Genomic DNA, 17718 nt, shown 5'->3' with positions numbered 1-17718 from the left:
TCTTTTAACATTCTCCAGTTCTTCTAACTGAACTTCTCTCTCTAATAATTTGTTCCCTGTAATACTATATTTCTGTACCATCTGGCCCATGCCTATTTTCTTATGCCTCTTAATATATGGTATATGCTTTTAATGTATCCCAACATACACACTATATTATATATTCTTAACTTCTAAGACACTTTCTGTTGATATTTTCTATTATTATTTCACTTTCTTCTATTCTTATGCTTTTTTCCCCAAAAAGTGGCACAACTATTTCCATTTTCATTTCACTGAACATTTCTCCCTTATTAACACACCATTTACCTTTGTTTTATTCAACTTGTATATTTTTGCTTTGCTCCTAAAACACGTTGTCCGAGAGTCACCAAAGAAGCACAAACATCAGTTTGTGTTTGCTACCTACTTTATTGAAACAACCATATTGAATAATTGCAGAACAACGAATATGCCACAAAACTTCTAATACCATGAAACCAAACATGACCAGGTGACATAAAAGATCCACCCTCTTCAGCACCTTCAAAATACCAAAACTGTTATCCACACATTCCTCAAACAGTACAGCATATAAACACCCACTTGTACTATACAATAAACATGTAGAGCATCTTTTATGTCCAGGGAAGTAAGGGGAAAACAAGGGGGAAGGGGTAAATCCCCAATCTATAGCCCAGAAGAAAAGGCTAAAGAGGTGAAGGGAGAGCGTCAATCTGCCTCTCATCATAAAATGCAAAGTGTGTCTAGCAGATTAGATTTAAATCCCTGACACATCATAAAGGACATGGCTTTGGGACAGTGTCTTCCATGGTGTGAAAGGTGATTGTCACAGAGTCACAAATGAAAACACACACCAATTTTGCCTTCATGACCTTCTTTATTAAAACAGCCATATTGAACAATTGCTGTACAATGAATATACCAGGAAAGTTCCAACACCACTAAATCAAACTTGACCAGGTGACATAAAAGATCCATCCACTCTGCACCTTAAAAATACCATAACTGTTATCCACATATTCCCCCAAAGAGTACAGCATAAACACCTGCATGTACTCTGCAATAAACATATAGAAGACACTTTTATACCTAGGAAAGCAGGGGGAAAACATGGGGGTGGGATAAATCCCAACTCAATAGCTCACCAGGTGAAGCCTGTCCCCAACATTCCTGGGATCACAATATGGAAAGAAACTAAGAACATACTAATAATATTCATGACCATGATAAAACTTCCTGTACACTCAAGGAAAAATCCAAATTGAGCAGGTCAAGTCACAGACTGGACAGATGAACCATCAGAATGAAGCAAAATAGGGTCTCTGTCTTGTAAGTCTCAGTGTTCAGTAACCCGGTAACCTAAAGCTGGGACTGCCTGACACACTTAATGATTAGCAAATTTCAGACAACTTCCCAAAATTCTAGGAGGAATAGAATAAGGCCAGGACAGTGTTTGAATCATAACCAACCTGCAGACAATGGTTCATGGGCATGCAATTTTTATGCGCAATAATATTCTAAAAATTTCTGATAAGATTTGCCTCTTCGGCAGGTGGCCCACATCATCACCTCCAAGGTGAAAAGCAATTACTTGAGGTATGCCAATCACATATACCAGATCCTTCAAACAGGATAAAAGATGAGAATACATAAGGCCCGAGAAACTTTTCCAATTCACTTTGTAGGTGGAAGGATCAAGACCTAAGTTTAATCCATTGGGCTGAATAACTGTTCTCTAACTGCCCTGAGAATGTAAAAATGTCCCAGAATATTCACTTGAAATATACCTGCAACATAAAGAAGTAATCTAATTATTTTACATAACTCAAAAAGGCATCCAAAGACTAATGCTGACCCTTTTAATTACAACAATAAACTGACCCTTTCTAGCTAAATCAGAGGTCCTCCTGATGTGAAAGGAGTACATGGAAATGCCTAAGTCAGACATGTTCTGGACCTGGAGAGCTTTGTGCAAAACTACACTAAACATCCTTGGAATAAGGGGTCTACTGTGCCCCTCTTGAAATACCAATGTAGCAATAGAGATACGGACAAGTAATTGGAACAGAGACCAGCCCCATTCACAAGACACAACAAAGGAATGTAAATAGACTTCAGTTTAACCAAGCATCCTCAAGCCAACTGATACATTTTGGATTTATGCAGCCACACCAATATGGAACTGTTAAAAATATAAACATCTTCCCAATTAAGGGTAGGCAACAATTCACAAACTCTAAATGCCTCCCAGTACATCCAAGTAGCCAGAGCGACATAGGTGGCACAAAGTAAGACAGAGAGCATGATGGTCTGAATACCCTGAATAATGATCCATAGCATAATTAGGTCAATAGGACTATGACCATTGAAGACCCTGCCCAAGGTCTTATCCCAGCCACTGACCAATCTAACCACTTGCCAATCTTTGGTGAAATCTGGGAGACACAATATCCTAGCCCAAAAATTGAGAGCTACCAAGTAGATTCAAATGGTCTTATGTCCTCATTCCAACAGCACCTGGAAACCAAAAACTGGCAAATAAGAGAGGGGACACAAATCCTGCTACCTGCAGGTAGTTCCTTAATAAATTGCAAAAAGACCACAATAGAGGAATCATAAGACCTCTTGGTGCTAGTCACCCACAACTCCGAAATCAAGTTGGCTGCTACTCATTGGCAGTCAACCAAATGGAGTCCAGAAAAGAGTGGGATCTTTGCATGCCTCTGGAGCCAGTTCCTTGAACTTCTTGATCTGTAAACAGGACTGGCAGTCTGCTAATACATTAAATTGACCCGGAACATGAAGAGCTCTAAATGACAAATTAATTCTCAAACTCTGTAACATGAATTGCCTGAACAAAAGCTGAACTCTAGGAGCCCTAGACATCCTCTTGTTCAAGATATGATCTACTGAAAGATTGCTCCAATGAAAAAACTATTTCCTGTCCCACAAAACATCACCCCAGACCACCACCACCTGATTTCCCAAAAAAGAAGGCCAGCGGAAATAAAACCATCTGCATTGATAGTAGGCACCCATTCTCTGTGCCTCCACTGCATCCATGAACAACTGAACTTCCACTGAGGGCATCCAATCCTTCTGCCAAAAAACACTACTATTATGGTGGGCCAGAAAGTATTTCAAAATAACCAAATCCTCCTTGACTTTCCTAGTCACTCTGACTAGGTGATGTTTTTGTTATTTCCCTCTTATAAGGTTGGCCAAACCCCTCCGAAAGGGCCTACCCTGGACAATACTCTGACACTAGAAACTGAAGAGGCCTAGAAGCTCCATTACCCAAGATACTGTAACCTTATTAAAGCCCAGAAATTGACAAATTGCCTCTTTAAGCGTTTGTATCTTATCAGTCTATATGAAAAAAAATATGTGAGGGGCAAATACATGATGTGTTAAGTAGCAACCTGAGTGCAATGTTCAATCAAACTTGAGTAGTGAAGACACAAGGTTATTAAAGGAGATAGTAGCTAAATTAGCTAATAAAAGTATGTAGGACGGCGCAGTGGTGCAGCGGTAGCGTTGTCACCTCACAGCAAGAGGTTCTCCGGTTCGATTCTCGGCTAGGGTGCCTTCTGTGTGGAGTCTGCATGTCCTCCCTGCGTTCGTGTGGGTTTCCTCCGGGTGCTCCGGTTTCCTCCCACATTACAAAGACATGCATCTGGAGCCTTTCTCCCCGGGCCTCCGCTGATAATTGGCTTTGTTCCAAGTCGGACTTTCCCGGTTAACAAATGATAAATAAATAAATAATAAAATAAAAATATAAGGATTATGAAACCTGATAAGGGTGGGGGTTTGGTTGTAATGGATGGAGTGGATTATATAGACAGGGTGTTCTGTATTTTGTTTACTGATACCTATGACAAAGTCTCAAGATTTGAATTAAATATTACTTATATAAATGTTATTAATGTTAATGATGAACTTAGATCTGTGGAATATAAATGTTGAACATCCAAGGATCCAGATTATGTTTGTGATCCCTAAAATTCACAAAAATATTAAAAAATATTAGAACCCCCCCCCCCAGGCCTATAGTTGGTGCCTCAGGTTCTATCACTTTTTCTATTGCCAAATATATTGACTTTCACTTGAAAAATATTCACATTAATCATGATTACATTTTCAAAGATTCATGGGTTCATGCCAGGTATGTGAGTGGGTTTCCTCCGGGTACTCCGGTTTCCTCCCACATTCCAAAGACATGCATCTGGAGCATTTCTCCCCGGGCCTCCACTGAAAACAGGCTCTGTGGAACCTAGTCGGACTTTCCCGGTCAACAAATGATAAATAAAAATAAAATAAAAAATGGGATTTTTTTTCCAAAGTAAATAAATAATATTATTTAGATGATCTCATATTTATTACTGTAGATGTATGTGACTTATTTTCTGTAATCCCACAAGATGAAGGTTTGGAAATGTTTTTTTTGAGTTTCTGTGTCAACAACCTGGTTTTCCTGCTAGGAAAGCCAATACCCCGAGGAGCTTAATGGAATTGGTGTTAGAAAATAATTTTTTGATTTTTGAAAATCAAATTTACAAACAAGTTAAAGGAGTAACAATGGGAGCTGGGTATGCCCCCATTTTTGCGAACATAGTTTTGGTCCAATGGGAAAACATCAGGTTTTGCAAATGATTGGGCAATGTATGGAAGATTTTTGGATGACATAGTAATATTTTGGAAAGGGAGTGAAGCACATTTAATGGAATTTTTCGAATAAATTAGTAATAGTACTGGTTTCTTAAAATTCACTATGGGTTTTGATCACGAGAAGGTAAACTACCTTGATGTTATGATTTATAAGGATAAAATACACAAAAGGTTTGAGTCTACCCTATATCGTAATCCTACATACTCTAACAGCCTGTTGCATTTTAACAGTTGTCATCCGCCTCACTAAAAGAAAGCTTTGGTTAAGGGCCAATGTGTTCATCTTGCAAGGATGGTTTCAAATTGTTTTATGACCAATGTAATATTTTGAAGGAGATGCTAGCAAAAAGCGGGTATACTGATTTATTTGTGAATTAAATTTTTAGTGAAGTAAAGAGAAAAAAAGATAGTAGAATTTATGCACCTATTTTTAGGTACATTTGATGTTAGCACTAATATACGCATCACAACTAGAACAGGCACCAATAAAGAATGGAATAGGGTATGTATTATACTATTTAACCAGCATTTTTATTCTGTAAGCAGCATAATTAGAAGAAACTGGGATCTTTTTAGAAATGACCCGGAATATTTACAGGTGGTTGGTGAGAATACAAAAATTGTATAGAAGAAAGAAAGTAGCGTTAAACAGCTGCTAGAAAGGGCAGGAAGGAATAACATGAATGGAAAATGGATAAGTGTAGAGCCTGTGCCCAATGTAAGACTATTTTGGTTTGTAATAAACTACAAATTAAGGGTTTGACTGTTAATAAGATTCCAAGTAAATTTTATTATTACTCCAAAGGAGTGGTATATGTTGCTAAGTGCCAGGTATGTGATTGTTTTTATATAGGACAAACAATAAGTACTTTAAAGGATAGAATTTACCAACACCTGTATGACATAAAAAAATGGATGTCAAAAATGCTTTGTTTAAACACATTTCAGAGAACAATGATCATTTTTTTAAATTTTGTATTATAGACCAGTACAATTTAGAGTGTAGAGGGGGTCCTAAAGCAGATAACTTAGAATATTTAGAATTGTAATGGATTTTACCCACTAACACTACAGTACCCCCTGGCCTGAACAAGCATGAGTCTTTGGCTTGTTTTTTGAAGCTGAACACAAATTATATGCTGTGATTTTAAATCTCAGTTTTTAATTTTGTTATATTGTAATAGGACATTTGTTATATTAATTATATATATGCGCATACTTTTTATTGTACCCAAAGATTTTATTTCTGTTTGTTAGGTCAAGAACTAGGTTAGGGTTATACTTCAGCACAGCAATGGTTAGTTATACCTTGGTAGGATGCTTTATTGAGTGTACTTTATGATTGGTTAACTAGGGTTTGTGGGATATTAGCTTTTTATTTAAGTTTGCTTTGTGAATTATTTTGTCATTCTGATGAAGTCCACTATACCGGGACAAAAGCACTTAAGTGTTTAATAAAGTTGGTTGTTGAGCCACTGAGGTCTACTTCATTTGTTCTCAATTGAACTTTTTCCTAATGGATTCCTATTTAAGCTTTTGTACCTTATCCAAGAGAAGGCAGAAAAAAGTAATTTTCAGCCATAAAAAATACAATGTTGTAGGAGGGCCCTTCAGTTTGCCTTCTGCCAGTGGGACACCCAGTTCCACATACAGTTCAACAAAGGTTCTAAGAGCCATCTCTACCTCTGCCCTACCCTCTCCAATGAATGAAAAAATAATTCAAATAGTGGACTGCTACCTGTTCTGGGGCCCTTTGCTGCCAAAAACCAGTGTAATACAGAACTAAATTTCTCAAAAGTAGAACAAGCCATGGAACATCCCTTGGGCATGGCAGTATCCACGAAAAAAATCTACATCCATCTTCATCTCCAGGAACCCCAAATTAGCTGAATGAATCAGAATTAAATGAAAGGCTGACTCGATATCAGCCTTACCCAACCAAGTATCTTTACTTTTTTAATGATGTCACTGGCATCCTGTAGCATGGTGTATTGCACCTGTGCATCCTCCTTACTGAAACTGTCATTGACTGAGTTGCCAGGAGGGTAAGACAAGTGATGAATGAGTCTGAACTGCCTGGGGGTCTTTTTAGGTTCTAAACTCAAAGGAGAAATTTGAAAGTGAGGATTTGAAAGTGATTTGGAGGAGTAGAAAACTCTGCCCACTGCAATATCCTCAAGAAAGAGCTTCAACTCCTTTTCTTTGCCTTTAATGACCATAAATTACTATAAGTCCAAAAATGAGGCACTCTAGCCTTTAATAGAAACCCATGTGAAAAATCATTCAAAAAGTTCTTGTCTAAGAAAATGATTGGGATAACCTTCCAATTAGTGAAACAAAACATCATTCTTAACAGGAAAGGGAATAAGCCTACTTTCTACAGGGAATCCAAAATGATGGTCCCCCCATTTCCACTATGAAATTGTTGAGACCCTCCCTGGGTAATTACCCAGAAAGCCTCCAGCTATATGATGCTTGGGAGCCTTGTACCCCTTTTGCCGCTTCCTTTTACCAACACCAGAGTGGAATCCCAGGCTGACCCAGCAAGATTAAACTCAGACACATTTCTGTCCTGAGAACCCCTCACAACAAATATAGCAAATAATCTGACTTTATCAACTTCAGAAAAAGTGTCCAAAAATGTACCCAAGTATCCATCTGCTAACTGTGCTGCACCCTGTTCTTTTGTACCTATTAAGTCAGATAAATTACCTGTAGTCTGTACTGTCCCCATGGCTATGGTCACTACACTGAGAGGAGCACTTGTCACCATGTCATGCACCTACTTCTTTGCAGGAAATGTGGCACGCTTGACTGGAAAGGATGTATCACTTGGATCCTGTCCCACCAAGTCACTACATGTTCTCCTACTTGGGTCAACACTTTCAGACCTGGGCAACCTCCACTCTGCTGCTGTCTTGTCAAGAAGTGCTTTCACCTGGGCTGCCAGTTCCTCCCATGTTGCTTGAAAATTCAACATGATCTGGTCACTGCTGTTCAGGAGGTTCAGCCTAAAGAAAACAAACATAAAGCCAGCAGAAAAAACAAAACAAAAAAGAAAAAAAAAATACATGACAGCTGTGATGAAACTACAAAGCACCTGATCATAGAACTTCATATATTGACAATAGAAAACTATGCACTGCTGCTGCGAGCATTCTGGAATTCCCAGAATTATAAACCATCACCAAAGTAAACTCTAACAATCATGCCAAAGTTCCACTTCTACACCGCCTAAAGCAGCACCTCCCATATCCAGAAGGACCAAACAACAAGAAAAGCACAACCCCCCCCCCACACACTTTCCACCCATACCAAAACAAGCCCAGATACAATACCCAAAATTATAATTTGTCTTATGTGACAGACTAACACTCATTTCATAAAAACAGTCACAGTCTGAAATCAACGTATATGCTATGAAATATGGTTACTACTTGTTGTTGCCTGCATGAAATTGGTTACATTTCTTAGCATTAAACACAGCCTTGTCTTGCAGAACCCAATCATGTAACTTATCAATGTATTATTAGAGTTTCACCTGTTCTACCCTGGCTATTTTAAAAGTGTCAGTGAACTAAGACACCTAACACAAGTGATCTATTTTAAGTATAGGTATAGAAATAAAAACTGAAAGGGCCCCAGTACTGACCCATGTGTGACTTCTCTGTTTATGTTATACTCATGAGAAGTGACTGTTTCTGTTTTACTGTAGATTTTCTAGTCTATATCCAGTTGTTAACTCAAGAGATAAAGTACTCACTAGTATAATGTTTCATGGCATCCATCATAACTTTGCATTGAACAGTCTAGAAATGCTTTTGCCATATCTAGAAATACAACCTCTGAGAAACCCATGTCAAGTTTGTCTATGATTTGTGAGCAGGAAAATAAACCCCCACCCTGTATGTGTGAGGCAAATGGCCCAGTCACCAAGCCATCTTCTAACCCACCATGCAAAAGGCAACATTCCTCTCCATTTTCTCTTCTTTTATATATATAAAAAAGTACTCACATACTTTGCGTTGCCACAGCACTAGACTCAGATCCCAGATAGTGGAGGCCAATGTTAATCCGCCACTTGACAAGAAATGGAAAGTGTGATGAAAGTGGATTGGATTTAAAATCTGGACACATCATAAATGACATGACTCTGGGTCAATGTCTTCCATGATATGAAAGGTGATTGTATCATATCACCAACTGTCTTTTCAGAGCTTCTTTTTTTAACACTCTTCCTCCTCTATATCATTCTCTCTTTTTTAGGTCTAAATATATCTTTATACTCTTTCTTGTACATTTTTTACCATTCAGTCCAATTTTTTATAAAATGGTCTGATAATTTTATTTTCCCTGAATAAGCTTTTTCTTTCATCGTGGTATTTAATGACCCATGCATATACATTCAGTTCCTTTGCCTACACTAAAACCTTACCTACTTTCTCAAAATTCTCCCTCCATATCACCTGATGGTCTGAAAAGCCAGCGTCTTTTAAAAATATATTTTCTTCAGTATGTTCATTTGAAAACACAACAAGATCATCTTCCATTTCAAGCTCCTTTTGTAAGTCTAACTTTTTTTGTTTTCCTCCAAGAATTTTATTAAATGCAGCAGTTCTTTACACTGTAATATCAGTAGATATGTTTTCTTTCTCACCCTAATATCACAATAATAATCAACTGCTACTACTGCATCTATCTTTAACAATACCCATTTAACTCTTCAGAATATGTCATTTTTCCATTTTTTTAACCCAGTATATGCATATGTTCCAATAATTCTATCAGTTGCCTGATTTGATAATTCAAAATTATCATGCTACCTGACTCTACCACTGTTACATCCAACACCTGTATCTCACCATTATTTACTAAAACAACCACCCAGAGTGTTACTCTTGCATCATACTCCATATCACCTCTTACTTCCATAATTTTTGAACCTCAACATTTTGTTTCATAGTCAAAAATCTTACATTTAATAAACAAATATTGTGTGATCTTTTAACACCATTTATATACCACAAACCATCTCAACTCACTCTTCACAATGTTTTTATTAACAAGATATAATACAACATATTAGCCTTTTCCTTTTATATTTTTCTTCATTTCATTACCTTTATTTTCCTATGCTTTACTCAATCAACAATAGAATGTTTTAATACTTTTTCACCTTCTTTCATTCTTATCCTATTCCCTCTCTTTATCATCCCATTCTTCCAAACATTCACATTTATTTTCCTTTGCAAATCCATCAAATGTTATTACTAAAATATTTTCTTCATTGTTTCAAATTCACCATCTTCCTCCCCTAAAACATTTCTTCATCTCCAGACATTAATTTACTTTCAGAAACAATTTGTTGTTCTATTTCTTTGTTTTGTACAACATTGCACTTGTTTGTTCCAACCTGAACAGCAGTACAATCACACAAATATGCCCCTCCTTCAAGCATTTTGCACATTTCATTATATAATTCTTTACAATATGACCCCCTCATACTGATTGCAACATCTCATATCGAGGTCACTGATCAGATGTGATACATTCCCTCAAAATAGTACATTTTCAGTTGACCAGCTTACTTCACTCTCCCTCTTTTCCCATTCATCACAATTATGCATAAAATATGTTGCACTTTATATTCTGTGACTTGCAAAAGGGTCACAATTCCCAAGCCCCAGTCAAAAAAGTCTCTCACCTATTTTCTTTCTAATAGGACAGCGGGTATTAGCCATCCTTGAACTCTGTTGTGGCTCCCATTATCCATGTCTGTGTGGGTGCCCCACAAATGCTGCACCTGCAAAAAAACAAAAAAATGCTTGCTTTGCTCATTCTCTGATGACCTGCATATACCAATCCAATCACTTGATTTATTAGGATCATAGTATAATTGATGACTGGAAAATGAATGAAAGATTCAAGATCTCTGTTTACTGAGCAACTATGAAGAGCAGATAATTTAGATCAGGCATGGGCAAACTACGGCCCGGGGGCCACATGCGGCCCGTTAAACGTTTTGATTCGGCCCGCCAAACTTGAAAAAATTTAATAAATTAACCTTGTTAATGTTTTATTTCCCCTGCAATTCTGATGTTTCCTCACTATTTATTTATTTTATTTTATTTATCATTTGTTGACCGGGAAAGTCCGACTAGGTTCCACAGAGCCTGTTTTCAGCGGAGGCCCGGGGAGAAATGCTCCAGATGCATGTCTTTGGAATGTTGGAGGAAACTGGAGTACCCGGAAGAAACCCACGCGAACACAGGGAGAACATGCAAACTCCACACAGAAGGCACCCCAGCCGAGAATCGAACCGGTGAACCTCTTGCTGTGAGGCAACAACGTTAACCGCTGCACCACTGTGCACTAGATGGCGCACTCTAGATATATTGGCTTTGTTGAGGTGAAGCGTAGGCCTATTACTCCACGTTTGCACTTTACCCTTTGACCCACCACCCCTCTATGAAGATGAGCGGACCCAAGAAAAGGAAAGTGGACAGAGAATGTCGAGTGTTCAATAAGGAGTGGACAACTAAATATTTTTTCACTGAACACCGATCATCTGCTGTTTGCCTGATATGCCAAGAAACTGTGGTGGTTTTTAAAGAGTATAATATTAGCTGTCACTTTGCCACAAAGCACGCTAATTATGCTAGCAAGCTCTCAACAAAAGAACGGGAAGCTGCTGCTGAGAAGGTGGCAGCTAATTTGAAGGCTCAGCAAAGTTTTTCACCGTCAAACTGCCATTCAAGAGTCAAGTACCAAGGCCAGTTTTATGCTTTCATTCAAAATAGCAAAGGCCAGCAAACCACTGTCTGAGGCGAGTTTTAAAAGAATGTATGGTAGAGACAGCAGGTATTTTGTGCCCGGAGACCAAAGACAAATTTGAGAAAATCAGTTTATCACGGCGGACAGTGACTCGCCGTGTGGAACTAATAGATGAAGATATCACCAGCAGATTAAACAAAAAGGCGAAGTCATTCACTTTTTATTCTTTAGCACTGGATGAAAGCAACGATGTCAAAGACACTGCTCAGCTCCTCATTTTTATCCGAGGAATCAATGAAACTTTTGAAATAACGGAGGAGTTTTTGACAATGGAGTCTCTGAAAGGACAAACACGGGGAGAGGACTTGTTTGAACGGGTGTCTGCTGCCATCGAAAACATGAGGCTTCCCTGGAGTAAGCTTGTTAATGTCACCACAGATGGATCTCCGAATTTAACGGGAAAAAACGTTGGCCTGCTGAGGAGAATCCAGAATAAAGTGAAAGATGAAAACCCTGACCAGGATGTCATTTTCCTCCACTGCATCATCCACCAGGAATCTCTATGTAAATTGGTGTTACAGCTGAATCATGTTGTGAATCCTGTGGTGAAACTCGTCAACTTCATACGCGCACGGGGACTTCAGCACCGTCAGTTCATTGCGTTCCTGGAGGAAACTGATGCGGATCACCAGGACCTGCTTTATCACTCCCGTGTCCGCTGGTTGAGTTTAGGCAAAGTGTTTAAATGAGTGTGGGAGCTCAAAGAGGAGATTGGCGTGTTTTTGGAGCGGCAGGGGAAGACTGATGAATTTCCTGAGCTGAGCAACAAGAGCTGGATGTGTGACTTTGCGTTTGCTACGGACGTATTTTCACACTTGAATGAGCTCAACGTGAAACTGCAGGGGAAGGAGCAGTTTGTGCATGACATGTACACAAACGTGAAAGCCTTCAAATCCAAGCTGGCTTTATTCTCCAGGCAGATTTTGAACAAGTCATTCACTCATTTTCCTAGACTAGCCATGCTGAAAGAGGCCGGAGCAAAAGTAAAGAAATACAGTGAGTCACTGGATGCACTGCACGGAAAATTCTGCCGTCGGTTTTTGGATTTCGACAAAATTGACAAGTCACTTCAATTGGTGGCCTTTCCTCTGTCACAAGACCCCGAAACAGCTCCAGAGGAGCTTCAGCTTGAACTGATCGACCTTCAGTCCGACCCTGCCTTAAAAGAGAAGTTCAGCTCTCTGAAACTAAATGACTTCTATGCTTCACTCAATGATGCCGCGTTTCCAAATCTAAGGCGAAAAGCACAGATGATGTTGGCTTTGTTTGGCTCTACCTTCGTGTGTGAACAGACTTTCAGCATCATGAACATCAACAAAGCCAGCCACAGATCCAAGTTAACAGACCTACACCTCAGATCCATCCTGAGAATCGCCACAACAAAACTAACTCCAGACTTTGATGCACTGGCTAAAAAAGGAGACCAATAACACTGCTCCCATTAAAATGCGTGTGTCTCCGTGATTCGCACGTTGTTAAAATAAGCAGTGCTCGCAGATCAAATATAACGCTTCACAGACTGACTTGCTGCAACTGTTTCATCCTTGCACTGGTCGTTCTTGACTTTTGGCACCGGGGAAACAAATTGAATAAAAGGAACAGGACAAGTACATCTGCATCTCCTACCATTTTTGAAAAAAAAGACAGTCAGGAGGAGAGTGATGGTGATATCCTGAAGGATAACAGAACTTTCAGTGCTTTAAAATAAAATGGTCATTTATTTGATTTTCAGTGTTTAAAGACTCATTTCGAAGTCAGAGATTTTATTGTAATGCTTTTCTTCATTTTCATTGGAAATTAAAGCACATGTTTTCTCCATATCCCAAGATGTGTATTTTTCCCCCAATGAGGTGATGTTTTCAAAGCATGCCATCTATCTGCTTCTGTTCCGGCCCCTTTGTCAAATGTTATAACTCAATGTGGCCCACGAATCAAAAAGTTTGCCCACCCCTGATTTAGATCTTTGGGCTCTTTGGGCTGTTTTTTTGTCTTGCAGGGATTTTCTTAAATACTATTGTGGCACCAGATAAATGTATGGGCAATGGTAGCAATACAAACACTGCCCACTGAAGAGATTCTTTTTTAATCTGTTTGTTTCTTACAGTCATCTGGGTCAAGAATGGGACAGTTTTTAAATATCCCTCTTAGTTTACTTAAAAAGATAAAAGAATGACAAATATTGATTCAACATTCATTTTGTGAACAATACAATGTATGAAACTCTAATTTCTAATATTATTGACCAACTATAATCCTTATTCCTCAGCTTTTTGCAAGAAAAATTAAGAATAATATTAGGGACAGAACAAAAATATGAGGCAAAATCATGGATGTTCTGCAAAATAATGGTATATATCTCTCAGCTGTCCCAGATTTTGGCTCAATATTTTGCTCACTCCATCCTAATCCTTCTTAGTGGCCTCTGCCCTCCACCCTACCTATTTAAAACTGGCCCTACTCAGAGGTGTTCATAGAAGGTCTCCACTGCTCATGTGAGGGTGAGGGACAGTGTAGTCATGATTTCTTTAACTTTTCTCACGAACCATAGAGGTTTGCACAGATCACTATAACTTTTTTTGACAATGGGGGTAGTGCAGTCATTATTTTACTTTGCTCATAGACCTCAGAGGTATGCAAAAAAGGTCACTATAGCTTCTGTAGCAGTGGTGCAGTGACATGTTGGAATACATTACTGTGATCTTTATTTTTTTCACTTTCCTCACAATCAAACATCAGATACTTATACAGTTGGCTCTCTTTTGGGGAATAGTGGTAAGAAGGTATCATATATTACCTTCTTACTGTGTTCTATTTATTCTTTCAGTTTTGTTCCAGCCTGACATTGGTGGGGTACACAAAAGGTAGCTACATTTTGTGTGTAGGGGTGAGGATGCATGCTATGTATATGTATGTATGACAACAGTCACTTGAAATATATGACTGTCGCCATTTTTGGCTTCACTTCCACCACAACTAAACACTAGAGGGATGCAGCAAAGGTGACTACCTTATTTATTTTTTGGATGAGGTAGTAATGCAACAGGCATTTCCAAAAAGAATCTATGTATCTTACCGAACATTTATCTTCTCAGTTTATTGTGAGATACTATTTTGTCAACTTTAAACATTAAATCTTTGGCACAATGAATTTCTTCTTTGAAATAAAAAAATAAGACTGAATGTCATTCTTTACTCACAATTTTCATTTGGGCCATTACTGGATTAAAAGGTTGGGAGAATGGTTTAACATGCAATTTAAAGCATCTACAATCCCTAGCTTAATTAAATTGTTTCCTACGCAGTTATTATTGTACAGTCTTTAAGTCTTAACCAGTTATGATGTGGTGAAAGGATGTAAAAATGTAAAGTTGATCAGTAAGACTCTATCTCTTTTCTTTATTAATGATTTTTTGTCAGGCCATCATTGGATGAAAAATGTTATTTACAAAAAGAACTAACGCTCTAAAATGCACATCAGAGAATCTAAAAAACATGGCATCTAGAAAAAGCTGAAGAGTAAGGTAAAGTGGGAGAAAATGAAGTAAAATGTGATTTGTATGATGTGAGGAGAACAGGTTGGGTGAAATCAAGGGGGAGCACGGGTGGTGGATGTGTGCAGGGAGGCAGTGGAAAGGCACCACAGAGCCCCACACCTAAGGCACCATTTCACCTTAGGCCAGCCCTTTACATAGGGTAATTATAATGTAATATCATTGCAATGAAATGTCAGTCACCATGATTGCCCCTCTGTGGGATGAGACAATTTGGTGTGGTACACATGGCAATCATAATGTAACACCATAGCACTTACAGTTCAGTCTGTGTGTCCTGTACCTAAAGCTTTCTAGCATAAGCTAACAGGTTGTTTGTGAGAGGTAGCAAGAAGGGAGTGATACTTAGGCTGAATGTATCTGGGGGGGGATCCATCCTCCAAAATGTTAACATGTGGCTTGCTAATATTCTCAAAATTCACATACAGAGCCCCTTGAAACATGGAGACTGAACAGTCAAAAGAACTGACTTACATATACTAAGTTTGAGGTGGCCCTTTCCCAGAATATTCCCTTTTCTCTGAGGTATAGCAGTCTCAGACATAGTATATATAAGTTTGCGGCATGCGGGGTGCTTGGCCTCCTGCAAAAGAAAATTAAATGAGAAGAGCAATCTTCGAGATTTGCTGTTCTACAAGATTTTCTGTCTTTTTTTTTTTTTTTTTGCTTGTTGGCACATGGCATTTTGAGAACATACATTTCAATAGGGAACCTTTTAGTCCTTATATTTCAAGTATGAATAATGGAGAGACAAGTAGAACATTTATATGTTGCCTCTATCTATGACAGACAGGTGCTAAACCAGGGGTGAATTTGCAGTAACCCATCCATTTGACCAGATTACATCAGAAAAGTATGAGAAGTGCTTTGGTTTATGTTGAGAGGAAAATTATTCCAAAGTAGTATTTTCTGTGATAGATATTCATACCTCCAACAAGAGATTTAGCTCTCTTGAGCAGGAGTTTATGCCCCTGATTTGACTTGTGAATGTGCAGTAGGTTCTGACACAATAAGGTCTGTTGAGGCTCTGGGAATACAGCCCCCAAACATATTCAGTGAATTCAGTTCTCACCATACCTCTCAGCCTTTTAGCACAAAAAACCCAGATAAAGCCAATAATGGGGGAATACAGCCCCAAACATAGGAAACATTTTCAAATATTGATCGTATAAACAGAAAAATGCTAGAATAAAAGGTTTTGTGTTACCATGTACTTTCTGAAGAATATGAAATCTGAAATTCAAATGCCTATCATTATTTAGTGAATTAAAAATCCAGAAAACCACAGATGTTATGAGGAACAGAACAATAATATGAGGAAAATTTTTCACAAGTGTTGGTGGGTAGGGAAGCTAAGCTCTAGCCACCTGCTATATGTAAACAGGGTTTGAGTCTCTCTAGTCACCAGCTATATGTAACTGGGGCATTTCACACACACACACACACACACACACACACACACACACACACACACACACACACACACACACACACACACACACACACACACACACACACACACACACACACACACACACACACACACACACACACACACACACACACACACACACACACGTTTTATTTGATTGGTGTTTAATTGTGTCACTCTTCTCAAATCACACATAAATACCTAAACTTATCATTGTTTGGGCCTTGTTTATCAAAAAAGCTATTATTAGTCAAGCATGTGTGCTCTGAAAGACACAACAATTTAACAAAGTAATATACATGTGCAGAAAGGACTGCTAGGGTTGTGCACAGCTCTTGGAATGAGAGGCACAGGACAAAATTGGGGGCAGTTTTAAGTATTAGTCTCATCCTCTTAAGAAGTTAATGGAACAGCAGGTTTTGCATCACTATACATTTTATAAACAATAGGAAGTAGACTCTTAACTGTTATTATTGATTCACCAGAGGAAAAAAAAAACAGGAACAGAAAAAATATGAGAAAGTTCTGCAAAATCAGAGATAGTTGAGTGGCACTGTATTGTTAAAATACGATTGGACTCTATAATACTTTGTTGGCTTGGCTGGTTCCCACAATTAACAAAGGCTGACACATTTTCAGGTGCCTAAAGTGAAATGTTATTCCTGACTCCTGAGGTTGTGCAAAACAACCCATGCACTCAGTTATCAGAAAAGATTTTGTTGTCATTATCTGAGCATAACAAATAGTCCCTCTTGTAAAATGTTAGTTGTTTATATGATTTTATTTCATATTAAAATGAAGAAAGCATCATGTCTCTCTTATCTGCATTTTTAAGTAAGATTACAAATCAGGTTTTTCCTAAATTATCAGTGTTTTTGTTATTCTTTAAGTCTCACCTGTGCCACCATGACCCGGACTGGCCTAATATAGGAGAACACCGGTTGGTCATAAATTTAAATTACATACAACTCTAGCTCGCAGCACTTTTGCCATGTTTGAATAGTTCGAGAAAAACAGTCGAAAGTGTGGCAGGTAAAAGGATATCACTTCATATGTCATGGGAACAACATCACTAGGAATAAATGACACGTTCAATTTTAATACTGGATATAACAGCAGGTCTGGCTTTCCCTAATGTGACAGAAATTACAGGAGCAACTTTCATTAATTGTTAAAAGCACAACCATGAATATAACTGATGGGTAGATACATGAGAAAAAAAAAAAAAAA

The sequence above is a fragment of the Protopterus annectens genome, chromosome 5.part0 (genome assembly GCF_019279795.1).
Source record: "Protopterus annectens isolate FY-2018-M chromosome 5.part0, PAN1.0, whole genome shotgun sequence".
Classification (NCBI taxonomy): Eukaryota; Metazoa; Chordata; order Ceratodontiformes; family Protopteridae; genus Protopterus; species Protopterus annectens.
Note: the sequence above shows the minus strand (reverse complement) of the source record.